The sequence below is a fragment of the Engystomops pustulosus genome, chromosome 3 (genome assembly GCF_040894005.1).
Source record: "Engystomops pustulosus chromosome 3, aEngPut4.maternal, whole genome shotgun sequence".
NCBI lineage: Eukaryota > Metazoa > Chordata > Amphibia > Anura > Leptodactylidae > Engystomops > Engystomops pustulosus.
In genome coordinates, this window is record NC_092413.1 from 192,402,710 (window position 1) to 192,418,198 (window position 15,489).

At 44.1% G+C, this 15,489-nt stretch overlaps 1 protein-coding gene across 2 annotated transcripts in view; it reads left to right on the forward strand.

Moving 5' to 3' along the window:
* Window positions 1-3,843: 3,843 nt before the first annotated feature.
* STAG1 (STAG1 cohesin complex component) overlaps window positions 3,844-15,489 on the forward strand; it is an 83,234-nt gene continuing 71,588 nt past the window's right edge. Inside the window, exon 1 of one of the 2 annotated variants that reach the window (XM_072143463.1) lies at window positions 3,844-3,947. The gene's annotated coding sequence lies outside the window, so the exon portion shown is untranslated. Of the gene's footprint in view, window positions 4,264-15,489 lie in introns of both variants that reach the window. The other variant, XM_072143462.1, reaches the window with a different exon arrangement.

Consider the following 15,489-nt stretch of genomic DNA (forward strand, 5'->3'; position numbering starts at 1 on the left):
TCTATATGCTCCACTATTTTCAGTGCCAGAATGGAGACTGGCTGTACAAGCTTGGCAAACTTTGCTATTGGCCCTCCGGAGAACCAAGAAGTCACTAGAAGTCCTGAATGTGGCAGGCAGCAGGTTGTTTGATCCACAGCTCAAAAAGTGAAGGACAACATTTACCAGGGTAAGTACAATATGTTTGACCTAATACCTGAATATAATTCTTTCAAAAATCAAATAAGGGTGCATTTGCACCAGTGTCCAGCTGCGCCTTCACTCTTTTTTGTTCAAACTGTGTTCACACCTTACCCAGGGAGAGATCGTAGACCTGTTATTGGCCTTCGTATAGGGGGGACCCAATAAGCAGGCAGGGACAGCTTGGGGGGCTCAGTGTCAGGGCGCACTGTCGTTGTTTATGTCCTGCCATTACATGGGCCTGATATTTTCATTTCATTTTATTTTAATAAGGACATGATCGGCTTGTGCATAGTCCAAAGTGAATAATTTTCTGCAGCGTCAGATACGTCATCCAGTTAGTCCATATATAAGTTAGCAGCCCTCCACCTAGGAAAATTAATTTTGACTATACATCAATTGACCTACGTGGTGTTTTTTATTCTGCTTTTGGCTTATTCATTGCTTCCCATTCGGGTCTCTTGAAAAATGGCCATTGACCTCACATTTTGTTTTGTGGGTAGAAACTATTGGAAGCTTTAAAGGGAACCTGTCAACACCTTTTGAGCTACTATTACAGGTTCCCACATCACTGTATAAACTAATGGCCACCTTTTATTACCAAAAAAGTCAGTTCTTTTTATAAGCCTTAAATCCCTTTGTAATCTTACCTGGCAGCTTGCCAGAAGGAGGAGCAAGTCAGGTTCTTTTTCAGCATCTCCCGTCCTCACTCTACGCTACTTTTCTCCCTCTCCGATGTCATCCCTCCCTCTCTGCGCACTAAACTTTCATCATATGTCATGCGCAGTGAGCAGCAGAGTAGGTTTGTGTCCTCCACCAGCTCACTGCACATGACAAATGCTAAAAATTTAGGGGGCAGTAGCTAGGAGCTAGGATGGGGTGGGGCAGTTTGACTCGGAGGAAAAGAACCGCCCCTCTGACTTGCTCCACATTCTGGTAAGATGCCAGGTAAGATTGGAAAGTGATTTAATGTTTAAAGAAAGAACTGATCTTAGGTAAAAAAAAATGTTGGTTATTATATAGTGCAAAAGTGTCAATAATTTAAATGGCTCAAAGATGGTGACAAGTTCCCCATAACTATTACTGCAGGTTCTAACTTTAACAGGTTAAAAATTATGGAAGAGTTGCAGCAAACCAATCTCCTACCACTGATGGACTATGTTAGGCCCAGGGGGCACACACATGTTGGTGGTCTGGGAAAAACAGACCCTGTACTGGAAGGATTTCTAGGCCAAGCATGAGACATCAAAGTAAAGTTACAAAAGAAAAAAAAATAGGCAAAAGGAGGTGGCGCGTACGTCTATAAATGTGTAGGATTATCTGCATCAAACCTATTGACTCAATCTCCAATTAAAAATATGTAATTGATTGAAATAACATTATTTACATAAAATATCCATAGAAAAAGCATTTCATCATGGGTGCTCCTGCGACATCATGTTTCGGGTCACAGGCACACCCGTGTGCGACACTCACCTCTCCAGGCTCCAGCGGCACCTCCTATGGTCCGGCGCTTGTCACCGCCTCCTAGTGTGTGCGCGACGGCTTGTTGAGTTTTAAAGGGCCAGCACACTGCTAATTGGTGCTGCTGGCTGCCTGCCCTAATAAATGGACTGCCTCTTTCTCTGCCCCTTCTTTGTGCCTAGTGCCTTAGCAAAAGCTTGTTCCTATGCTATAGGCTGATTATGTGGATTCCCGTTGTGACCCTGGTTTCGTTCCTGACTATGTTCCTCTGCTGCCAGCCCTGACCTTCTGCTCTGCCGTTGACTTTGGCCTATCTTTTTCCTCGTGTTACTTTACTGCTGGTGGTTACCGGGCACTTGTTTTTGGTGTTCCGGCTCTAAGACCAGTGCCAGCTTTCAAATATGTCTCCTGCCTATAAGTTCTGACACCTCTGATCTACAAGTGAGTTGTCAATACCCCTTTTGTGGCTTTTGGTGTATACCCAAGTGGTAACAAGATGAGCAGCCCGTATTGGGTTTCAATTTATTCTCGACTTTTTCTAAAAGGTATCACCCGAGGTGCCGTCCTCTGTTGCTGTTTTTATTTTTCAGTGATACAAGGTGTCAGGGTCTCAAGGACACACACCCAACTAGTTACAACCCCTTTAAGCGCATCTGAGTGCTGTCCAATTTTGATGTGTGGGTACGAGGGACTGTACGGTTAGCATTACAGCCCTGCAGCGCTGGGGACCTGGGTTCAAGTCCCAGGGTCAACATCTGCAAAGAGTTTGTATGTTCTCTCCGTGTCTGCGTGGGTTTCCACTCACACTCCAAAACATACTGGTAGGATGATTGGATTGTGAGCCGCATGGGGACAGATTTGGCAAGCTCTGTGCAGCGTTGTGTAATCTGTGTATGCTATATCAATAAAGAAATGATTATAATTGATGTACACACAGTAAGTTAGGAAGTGATTTACATGCCTTTGTGTAAGGGTACATTCAGACGCCTGTCTATGGGGACATATATGCGGCCAAAAGTTTGGCACCGTGAGTGGCACCTTTCCACGGCGTACACCGGGAAAAGATAGAGCCTGCGCTATGTTTTTGTGAGTGTGCGGCCTTGCGCTGCTGTTTCCTATGGAGGGGTCACCTCCTCTTCATCTCCAGCGCACTGCGGTATGCGCGCCCAGTGGGCATACTGCCGTGTGAATGCACCCTAACCCTGAACTGAGCCCTTATACAACAAGTTTGATTTGGCAGCAGTAGAGAGGAGTGAATTCAATGTTTCTGATCACATTCATCATGTGGCAGTATGTTCCTGTCACGTGGGACGACACCCCTGGCCAATCACAGCCGTGGCCAATCATAGTAGTGTCAGTTTTCTGGATTGGCTGTTCGTCTGCCAATATCTCCGGGTCCGGCACTCGAGCTGAGACATGTGGACCACTCATTTTTAGCCAACGGCCATTCTATGAGGTGGTTTGTGTCACAAACTGCGCTGGAATAATAATTGAGGTTTCATGATAAACACTGGGAGGCAAATATTGCTCTTATTGTACTGGAAAATCCCGAAAATCAGTCCCCCCCCCCCCCCCCCCCCACTGAATAAAAGAGTAATCATCTCATCCGTTTCCAAATTCGCAATGTGAACATACACTTATTTCCCTGGATTGTGGCACGGTCTAAGTAGTTTTTTTTTTAATGCTTTGTTTATTTTTTCACACATAAAAGAAAAAAAAACTTAAGAAAAAAAAAAAAGAAAAAGGTTGTTCCATTTTATTTTATAGTGAAATGTTCTGTGCTTTGCGTCTTTTGTGCCCTCAGCAGTCTCCTGCAGCACTGGCTGTCATACTGCGGTGGCTTCAGTAGATGGCAGCACTGTACACACCACATACAATCCTTCCAGCGCCCTTGACGTTCCTGTTGCTATGACAACATAATGACCTCCCGGCAGGGCGGGGGGGTTGGCGAATTAGCGCATGCGCGTTACTGCCATGACGTTTGCTTTGGCGGAGTATGCGCATCTAGTACACCGAGATCGGAGAGAGGGGGGGGAGGTTAACGCATGCGTCTACTTCCAGCGCCTTTGTATGACGGAGCATGCGCAGTTGCTGTGAATAACAGTGGCATTTGCTCTTGTTCTTAGTGCAGCCTGCGTGGGCTGGTGATACACTGACCCCGCCCCCTTCAGGTCCGTGGTGAGCGTGTGGTGAACGCCTCCCTCTCTCTCCCGCCCGTTTCCCGACCCCGCCCCCTCCGAGTCTCACCGGTGTGTCTCCGCCAGAGGGCGCCCGTTCCCCGGACAAGCGGCGGCGCCATTCCGGTGAGAGAGATACCGCCAGATGGCGGCTTAGGATTGCTGCTCCCTGCCAGGCGCGGCCCGGGGGTTATTCCTATTATTATTATTATCTGATATTCCCCGGACCCCCCCACACCCCCCGCGTACAGCGGGTAATAGCGGAGACTTGCCACAAGTAGCGGGGGCAGTGCTGTCCGCCGGCCCGGGGCCTGGGGCTGCCCGGGGATTAACCCCCCTCCCGCCGGATCCTTTGTGCCCCTCACCCGAGGACTAGGTGTAGCGGGAAGCCTTCCCTGACCCCCCGCAGGACGCCCGGAGGAGCCCGGGATGTGCACAGGAGGTGAGGAGCCGGGGCTGGAAGATGGAGGCCGGAGCGCGGGAACTGGGGGAGGGGGGGGAGGCGCCGGGGCTTCCCGCCACCCGCTCATACACCGGCAGCGCCCCCTCCTCTGCTGCCAGTGCGGGGCCTGCGCCCATGGCGGCGGGGGGAGGCGCCTGCCCGCATTGTGTGTGACATCACCGAGTGCAAGCTCTGCTGCACCTGTCCTGTCACACTGTACCGGAGCCTCAGCACGAAGTGCGCCGGGGATGCGGGGAGTGATTTGTTGTCATTCTGCATAATGAACCTATGATTGGCCGGATGTGTCACTGGGGGTGGGGGATGATGATCGGGCGGATCGTCACATGTGCAGTGGTCAGCCCGATCTGGGCCAAGTTATTATGATAAAGTGCAGGGCATTGACTCATCTGGTACTTGGGAAGAGGAGTCTAGGTTCCTGGTCTAGACAGAGGTGGTGTCTTGTAGGGTCATAGACTGGGCTGATAGGTTGTGGGAATTGGGTTTACAGACTGGGCCCATACACTGTCCGATCATGGTCCAGACTGTTCTTATAAGTCGTAAGATTAGTTATGGGAATGTGGTTCACAGACTGGGCCAATGCATTGTTAGATTGTGGTCCAGACTGGTCTCGATTTTCAGAAGGTTGCGGTCCAGACTGTTCTTATAGGTTGTTAGATTGGGAATCGGGTTTACAGACTGGGCCCATACATTGTCACAACCTGGTCCAGGCTGGGCTTATGTGTTGGATTGTGGTCTAGACTCATCCAGTAGATTGGAAGATCATGGTCCAGGCTGATCTAATAGGTCAGCGATGGCGAACCTTTTAGAGGCCGAGGGCCCAAACTACAACATAGACCCGCTTATTTATCACAAGGTGCCAACACAGAAATTTAATTTGATTTATACTCCCTTCTCTGTCAAAGTTTTCATTGATGCCAGCACCTGAGGACACCAATAAAGCCGAAAATAGTCCCAGGTAGAGCTGTCACTTTAAAATACCTAAGTGCACAGCAAGTCCTGGGCTTTTTGGGACTGCTAGAAGATACCTGGAGTCATCTCTGGTGATGGCCTGGGTGCCCACAGAAAGGGCTCTGAGTGCCACCTCTGGCACCAGTGCCATAGGTTAGCCATCACTGTAATAGGTTGTAGGATCGTGGTCTGACATGTAACACAATTGAGGTCCGCAGACTGGTCTCATACATTGTAGGTTCCTGGTCTTGCATGTTGCGGGATCTTGGTCCAGACTGGGCCAATACATTGTAGGATCCTGGTCTGATATGCAACAAGATTGGGGTCCACAGACTGGTCTGATCGTTGATCAATGCCCTGGCTGGGCTGATACATTGTCGGATTGTGTTGTGGGTCACGTGACATCGGTTTCTGAGAGCTCTTATTTTTCGCTTCACTTTTTAGTTCAGTGGTTGATACCCTACGGAAGACATACCTTATACTGTACAATTGTCTGTAAATATTTAGTCAATTCCCATTCAGACAATTCATAAATAATCCGTGAAATCGTTATGAGGCGGGTTTGAAAAATCTGTCATAATCTGCCGTGTGATTGGAAACAGTCGCCAACGTCCTAGTCTATGGGTGTCCAGACTATGCTGCCAGGATTGGACTATAGAGAGAAGTTATTTATTTAGGAGGCAATACACAGCAGATAATAAAGAGACGCTAAGCTCCAATAAACATTGTGCAGATTTGTTTTACTGATGAGTTGGTTTTTGTAAATGGACAGAACCAGTTTTAATCTCCCTTACCTTTCACCGTCATAAAACCTTTCTATGCTCTGTCAGATTCTGATAACACAATATAATTGTTTCTTTGTAAACAGATATTTGTTTTGTACGTCACGCGTGATCAATACTATTTAAAGTATATATTGATATCTTGGGGTGTATAGATGGCACCCTACAAGTGTGGGTGGTAGCTGTTGAGTTTAGTCCACGTGCCTGATCTGCTTTCTATCAGTTGTGCTTTTGTCATGTGCCTACATTGTATTACATTGACCTGTGAACCCTCCACCCTCATCCCATCATTGCTGATGTGTGTAAACCCACATGGACATGCACACTTGGCTGAGCATTTAGGTGGGAAGCCTCTGCTGACTATTTTAAGAGACCCCCAATATACATTACAAGTTTCAGCAACCTCAATGGATTACACATTTAATTATCGCCCATCTGCCATAAGAAGAGCCATAGTCCAACATTGGTGACATGGAAATCTCCAACCAGTCACAATCCTTGTGCAATCTGAAATTGTGTAACAAGTGCCACGGACTTTTATGGAGAGAAAGATATTTGTCAATTGTTATGTTGTTGCGTCATATCTTTTCCATTGGGTGGCAACTTTGGCCGGGTGCCACTTATTGTATTTGTTTTGGATGTTGTGTGTCTACATTCATACATTGGCGTTTTTGATTTTTATACTTATTTGGGATAGTACTACTTATACAATGTAACTATGGTCAGTGCTACAATTTATGTGCAGTTCCACATGAGTCTTTTATATGCAACCTGATAACTGGGGGGCTGTCATTATCGAGCTGTTGTGTATTTATGGGGTAAGGTTATTAGGTTTTTAGATTTTATACATTTTAATTTGGCGATAATTGGGTGCAAAGACACAGGAGATCATTGATTTGTTGTAGTGCACCAGGAGATGCAGATAGTGGACCTCCATTTAACAAACTGAACTTGGAGGCCAGAGCCAGATGAAGGACAGGTCAGAGCGGCTGCTGCCGTATAATAAGTCTGTAGTAATAGGGACATTTATCATGACTTTATAATCTAAGCTTTAACTCATTGCCAAAAATTATCCCTGTAACCTCGGCCCCGGCACAGACCTTGCAGGTAGGTTATTCTTGATAAGTGAGGCATTGTCTACGCTGTTAAAGGATTACATACTTGAAGTTTCTAGTTTGACAACTTTCTTTTTCAGTTTGTCAGCCAGGTTTACAGGTCAGGCGCAGCATTGTCGGCCTTGGGGCCATGAATATTGTCATAATGGGTGTGTATCTAATATGTGGTTCTACCTGCTGCTCCGCTCCTCTGAGCCTAATACCTTATGGCAAAGTTTGTTCTTCATTGTGGAGGAATTGGTTCTCATCTGCTTGTAATGTGTTTTCCTATAGGTACATTGAAGGAAACCTACCATGAGGAATCTGTAAATGTAGATTTTAAATTAACTGCAGAGGCTACTGGGGCATGTACTAGCCTGGCCAGGCACTGGTAGCTAAGGGTACTACTTACAGTTAATTAACATATTGTTGCCTTATCCGAAAAGCATAATAACCTCTTTCCCCCATCGCCTTCCTACTTTGAATCTTGTGGCCTTGTAGTGGCAAATAGAGAAGATGCACTGTCAAGATGGAGCCACTGTATGTGGCTGCATGTGCATTGGCTCCGCCTTTTGACCCCCTACCCCCCACCCTGCGACACCAACTTGACCTCGCACCCTATCAACCCCCACTAAACGGATGTTCAGCTGCAGGGGCTCCATGTCACACAACTGGCTGCAACAGAGCGCCAGAAGAAGATCCTGGCAGCCAAGAGCAGTATTCTGCAAAACCAGCAGCAGCACAACACTGTTGGTCGCTGCATCGGCACCCCTTGTGTAGTATCCCTAGTATCCCCTGTACATGTCTGTCTAGTCTTTATCTATTTGTTATTGTGACTAGTTTATTTTCGTACCATAATTGCTTCCCCATATGTAATGTAATATGTTCATACAACCTGTATTGTGCTGTTTGTATGCAACCAAGTAATTAACAACATTTAAGAACACGCCTCTCAAAGTATTTATGTATTTGTAATGTTATACCTGTGTAACAATTGCCAGATCCCCCCTGGGGATCAATAAAGTTGTATCTTAAAGGAAATCCACCACCAAATTTGTCATAATAAACCAGGACACTTATTCATAGATCCAAGCACCGTGACTGTGGTAATCTTATATTTGTTATCCACGATCTCAACTTTTAAAATTATGCTAAGGAGTCTGAAGGTCTCTTGTCAGCGTTTCCAGAGCCCTTCAGTGCTGTAGCTTCATAGGCTGTTAAATTAAGCAGGTCTCCCCTCCCCCTGCACACTTCCGCCTGTTGGCAATTTACACAAGCAGAGGAAAGCGAGAGAGAGCAGGGGGTTGGGGTAAGACATGTTCTTATTGTAACAGCCTGTGAATCTGCAGAACTGAGAGGCTCTGATAACTCCTCCTGCCCAACCCCTCCCCACATCCCTTCTGGCTATTGATGTTTACAAAATAAAGATCATTTTTATCCCTTTTACTTTACAATTTTGCTTGGTTGTATTGTTGTTTTAGCTCCTATAACTAGGTGATGGTCTGTGTAAGATTCCAGAATATGGGTGGGGACTCTAAGCAGACACATTATGATCCCTTTGTGCTGACAATGTGCTTAGATCATCAAGGTACAGGGTTTATATACACATTTATTTAGCTTCTGAATATTCTACTAGTATCAGACACAGATCAGAGATGAGATGATATGGATATAACACACAATGGCACTCGGCTTTGCTAACACACCTACAACACGGTCAGCTCTGCTATATGCCTCCCCCCTGAATAAAAGCCTTATTTTTCTTGTAGCTGCATTAACAAACGTGTACATTTCTCCATTCCTGCATTTCTATGCTGTATGAATCCATATATGTGGCATTTTTCATCCTGCTGAATATACGGCAGCATATGGTGAACAATGCTGTTGATGTTTTGTTAATAACGCCGAATTATAGAATGTATCATTGTGTTATTCTGAGTAGATTTTAGGTTCTTGTCTTTGTGAAAATGCCCCTTTAAGGTTAGAATAGAATTTTTCCCACATGACCGAGTGAGGGCTCTACATTTTATCTGATTGTGCAATGCGAATATACAAATATGTACAAATATTGGCCTGTAAGAACAATCTGATCATATACCACTATCCAAGACGCACAGGAAGGGGGTTTTATTAAGATTGGCGTCTTGCATGGCTAGTTTTAGTAGACCCGGGAAGCTTTGCACTGAAAATATTAAGAGGCTCCAACTACTTAGTAAATCTGGAAGGGATCTCAAATATTACAGATGGTAAATACGACGGGCCAGGATGTACAAACCCACTCTGCGCCCTGTCCTGCTAATGTGGTGTTCAGGGTGGGAAAACACAAAAACCATCGTCAGGAATGGTGGAAAACTGGCAGATAAGGCATAATTAGTCTCTCTCCACCCCCCTTCCCCCTCCCAGTGACATGCTTTGAATTATTTTTAGATAATTTTGTTTGGTTTATCTTTTTTCTATTTTTATTTTTTTTTTGATGATGGCCGATTTGTCCTTTTCCTAAGTTTATTGGCTTTTGTGGGTTTTTGTGCTACATTCTTTTTAAATTGAAGCAGCTCTATTATTTGTATTTTATATTATAACTGTATTAGTCATTATCATCATACAAATAAGTCTATACTTGAATAACCGTGAAACACAAAGCTTTAATCTCGGTTGTATTTATTCTTCTGTTTGGTTTTATTGTATATGAAATGGCTATTCTAGAACTTATTTATTGATAATTTTAGGATAATTCACAGCAATGGTGGTCTGACGACTGGCACAAGGAGTACCCAAGTCTCTTCCCAGTATACCATGCAGAATGCCATACAGTGCTAGGTATTCCAGCTCACCCTATTCATTTGGAAATGGACCATGTGATAAATGAATGTGGCAGCAGTCACTGGAGCTCTGAGACCTCTTCTAGCAGCCTCTCCAAATACCCATTTACTTTTACATGGAAATACACAACACATTCCTACTCCTCCTATATATCTATTCTTTACAGGGACAATCCCTTACACCACCCCCATGACTGCTCTGCTGTACTCTGTCCTCCTATTCTCCCCTCTGCTGGACAGATGGTTCTTCTCAGTCACTCCTGAGAGTCCGTGCACGGCTAGGAAAGAGGTGGGGGGGGGGGGTAGATTTACTAATGTGTTTACGCTTTTCTGCAGCAAAATGTCACGTCTAGTTCCAGGCTGTATTTTCTGACTAGTTTTATACGTGGACAGTATTCGTCTCAGTAGTTTCTTCCAGGGTTCGTAACTTGAATGTTAATCATTCCATTACTTTTTTTTCTTTTGTTTGGGGACCACTTGTGGTTTTGCTTTATTAACACTGATCACCTGGTTGAGCCTGTAAGTACGTTCACACGTACGTTTGGATTTTCCGTTGCTCTTTCCACTTAAGAAAAGCGTAAAAGCAGATGGGGAAATTTAAGAGATTTTCTTTTCGCCTTCTGTTCTTTCTAAACTGTAATAGACCTTTTAGCCATCTATTAATGGTGGGGGCAGGGCGGACTGGCTGCAAACTGGACTTGCCCCTCCCATCTCTATAGGAAGTGGAGCTCACTGCACGTAAACGGGTGCAATGAAGTCGGTGGTGGCTGTGAAATGCAGACGGGTCACGGCCACAGGAATGGTTGACTGCGTGCGTCCCTATCTGTGCTTCCCATCAGTTTTTACTTTTTGGTTCTGATTAAAGGAAAGCTGCCACCAGGACCCCTTGTTCTTACAAAGAAAGGCTTTAAACATTATGCAAATGAGTGTGAGGGATTTAAGGCTCCATAGCTGTTAATTGAGTCTGTAGCCCCTCAGGCTCATTTGCATAATGTTTAAGGCCTTTTATCGTTAACACAAGGGCATAAGAAGCTAAAAGAGCAGATCCTGCCAGAGGGGGCCCACAATGTAAGCGTGCTTGGTTAACAATCCTTCATTCTGGTGGTAGATTCACTTTAAAATTATACTTTCTAACCTGTAGAAAATACGTCTTGAACATTTGATATTTCTGTCCTTTGGAGCTTTATTCTGTGTCTGGATATTTCGGGGGAGGGAGGGGGGCATTGTTTTGATGTCTTAAAAGTATGCAGAAAAATGCACATTTTCACTACCCAATAGAACAGGGCACAGTTTTTCATGTTACTATAACTTCTCAGAATACCAAGAGTTTACAATGTAACCTCTTAGCCTTGCTCTTTTACTCACTGTAGGGGATGTCTATCCAGTTATCCAGTGACGTGAACAAGAAGCTCCATAGAGGACACACTTGGGTAGATTTACACTATTTTGCCCCTGGGTTAAATACAAGATAAGTTCTATAGGTTTGTTCTTAAGTTGAATTTGTATGCAAGTCAGAACAGGTATATTTTGTAAGGATAACGCCAACCAAAATGTATTTTTATCCCTCTGACATCATTTTTAGATGTCATGGGGGAAGAAGTTGATTATTGCAGCCTGAGTTTAAAGTTCAGTAAGTTACCAGCATCCAGAGATCTGTCCTTAAAGGGGTATTCCCACGAAGACAAATTTCTTAAATATACTCAAGATGACAAAATAACACATTCTCCAATTCACTGTTAAAGGAAACCTACCACCACGGATCTACCTATAAAGGTAGATCGGGTGTTAGGTGCATCTATTGGATGTGAGGAAAACTATTTCCCTTTCAAGTAGTGTTTGTATAGTACAACGTCTCCTAGTACTTCCTTGGGTCTGGTTACATTTTATTCTTAATTACAACAGTTCTACTTTTATACCAAACCTGCAGGCCCTGAGGATTCTATTTTTTTTTTTTGTCGGCCTAAATCTCAGGGTGTTTTTTTTGTTTTTTTGGGTTTTTTTACATTTAGAATTTGTTTATAGACTTGGTCATAGGATCTATTCACAGGTTATCTTGAGTCATGTGAACACAACCCAAACACAGATCTGTGTAAAATTCTGCAACCAAAATATTTTCCCCTTGTGAACAATTCCTTGAGTTTATTTTATGGTCTTATAAATAAAATGCAGTAAAGATTATGATGAATAGTAGTCTGTTATAACTCCATGTTGTCGCTGCCTAATTGGCGAAATAAGACATCTGGGAAATAGAGTGATATGCTCCCAACTCTAAGCTTCGCCATATAGAAATGTTACTGCAATGGTGGAGGGGAGGAAATCTTCAGGAATGCTTTTCACACATAAAAATAACAGTTTTAAGTGTCTTCAACAATTAAATGGCATCATATTTTATTTATATCGCATTGAAAGCTAAATTTTATGTATAAACTAAGAAGTTTGAGCTTCTTATAGCACAGTGTGTAAATATTGTAATTTGTAAATTTTCCTCCTGTGTGGTAAAGTCGTGTACAGTCTTTCTTGGAAATACTTTAGCCCCTTGTACCCTCCTATACACCCAGTTACTGACCTAACTAAACACTATAACCTTGTACATGCTGCTTTTTATGACTTGTGTACCAATGGCCATCACAGGGCAATCATGGGTTCTTAATACCCATTTCCTGAAAAATTCTGGTTCTGGGTGTTCCACCTCTTAGATGCCAAAGTCTCTATTGAGTGAAACATCTATGTGGTATAAGGCTACCTACACATAAACCTGTTCAGTCTGCCGAGACAAACTGGTATGTTGGTCCAATTGCAGGCCGAACAGCAGCAGCAATTGTTAGTTGTTACACTACTGGAGGGGGAATCCTGGCATCCTATTTCTGTATGATGCAAGGACTTGTGTGCAATATGTTCAGTCTGCAGGGCTCCTTGTGTAAAGCGCCAATGCACCCACAGACATTATTTCTGAGTAGTAATGTTATAACATGGTAGATAAGGGCCCAATGAATACAGTCAGATCTAGCATCATTATGTAGACGAGGCAGGGATGAACCCTAATGTGCCACCTAAAAGTGTTTTCTTTAGCCTCTCTTTTTCTTGTGTACTTCCCTCTTCTTTGAAGCATGCTGTTGTTCCCCCATCACTAAATAAGCCTTCCTTGGACCCGTCCAATGCTGTTAACTACCGACCAGTCATAACATGTGTGGAGCCCGGTGCCCCTCAGGCTCGTTTGCATCATTTTATAACCCCCGGGCAGAAGAAGCTAAAAGAAGAGCAGATCCTGGCAGAGGGGGGGGACACACCAGTATGTCGGTGTGCTTGGTTTACAATCCTTCATCCTGGTGGTAGATTTCCTTTAATAGACTATTTTTCATGCTTTCTGCAATTGCAGGCTGCTTGTGTAGTTAGTATTTATCACACTTGGCTGTCTGCATAGTTACTTCAGTTTTTTTTTTTTTTCCTGATAAATCAACAGTAATGGTTTTTCTAAGCGGCTCGCTTACAATTTTAGACGTGTCATTTTTCCAAAAACCCACACAATACACTACATATTGCTGGAAATGATTATATCACTGTGGACATAAAAATGAAAACAAAGCTTTTCCTTTTCTTTTTAATGGGAATTGGTCTGGAGAATATGGGCTCCATAAACGACCACCACCAATTACCCATGGTGGGAATAGGTTGACAAGTGTTGTCTATGTTCTGGCCAGTATATGCACCGTGCTGGGGGGATTCTTACCAGCTCCTTCTGTTCTTGCCTGACAGGGGTCATTCTAAGTGTTTCTAGCAGGGTAAAAAATAAAATGCTGAAGAATATGGCTTTGATTATGTATAAACCATATTCCATATTCAGCTGGTGTAAATTGCTGTGATTAGACAATTAGACTGTGGCTAACCTGCAGCCTAGAGCTACACTCATTTTGGGAAGTTGCGCTTCATTTTGTGATGCATTGCAAATATATAATTTCCAAAATACACGTGCTTGGTAAAATTACCAGGTCAATGATAACAATTACAAAGGGAAAACTGTCACCTTTGTCACAATGTCGTTTTGGCCTGGTACATTTACAATGTACTTTCAAGTGCAACAAAAATGCACTTTATGAACACAACCCGTCATGTTTTTGAATAGAGTTTAGATTTTCACAATTCAAGCTACATTGAAAATCCATTCTTATACACTCACCGGCCACTTTATTAGGTACACCTGTCCAACTGCTCATTAACACTTAATTTCTAATCAGCCAATCACATGGCAACTCAGTGCATTTAGGCATGTAGACATGGTCAAGACAATCTCCTGCAGTTCAAACCGAGCATCAGTATGGGGAAGAAAGGTGATTTGAGTGATTTTGAACGTGGCATGGTTGTTGGTGCCAGAAGGGCTGGTCTGAGTATTTCAGAAACTGCTGATCTACTGGGATTTTCACGCACAACCATCTCTAGGGTTTACAGAGAATGGTCCGAAAAAGAGAAAATATCCAGTGAGCGACAGTTCTGTGGGCGGAAATGCCTTGTTGATGCCAGAGGTCAGAGGAGAATGGGCAGACTGGTCCGAGCTGATAGAAAGGCAACAGAGACTCAAATCGCCACTCGTTACAACCAAGGTAGGCAGAAGAGCATCTCTGAACGCACAGTATGTCGAACTTTGAGGCCACACCGGGTGCCACTCCTTTCAGCTAAGAACAGGAAACTGAGGCTACAATTTGCACAAGCTCATCGAAATTGGACAGTAGAAGATTGGAAAAAGGTTGCCTGGTCTGATGAGTCTCGATTTCTGCTGCGACGTTCGGATGGTAGGGTCAGAATTTGGCGTCAACAACATGAAAGCATGGATCCATCCTGTCTTGTATCAACGGTTCAGGCTGGTGGTGGTGGTGTCATGGTGTGGGGAATATTTTCTTGGCACTCTTTGGGCCCCTTGGTACCAATTGAGCATCGTTGCAACGCCACAGCCTACCTGAGTATTGTTGCTGACCATGTCCATCCCTTTATGACCACAATGTACCCAACATCTGATGGCTACTTTCAGCAGGATAATGCGCCATGTCATAAAGCTGGAATCATCTCAGACTGGTTTCTTGAACATGACAATGAGATCACTGTACTCAAATGGCCTCCACAGTCACCAGATCTCAATCCAATAGAGCATCTTTGGGATGTGGTGGAACGGGAGATTCGCATCATGGATGTGCAGCCGACAAATATGCAGCAACTGTGTGATGCCATCATGTCAATATGGACCAAAATCTCTGAGGAATGCTTCCAGCACCTTGTTGAATCTATGCCACAAAGAATTGAGGCAGTTCTGAAGGCAAAAGGGGGGTCCAACCCGTTACTAGCATGGTGTACCTAATAAAGTGGCCGGTGAGTGTATGTTTGTGTATATAATACACTTTAGTAAAGGCTTGGCTCTGGGTAGCATCATGCACAGGAGTATACAGGAAGTAGCTGTATCTTACGCTGTTTGGGCATATAGGGAACATACAGAATGGCTCAGCCACAGCCTACAGCTCCTCAGTTTACTATCACCAATGTAAGGAGTATCGCTGTGCGCTGCCGTCTTCTTTGTTT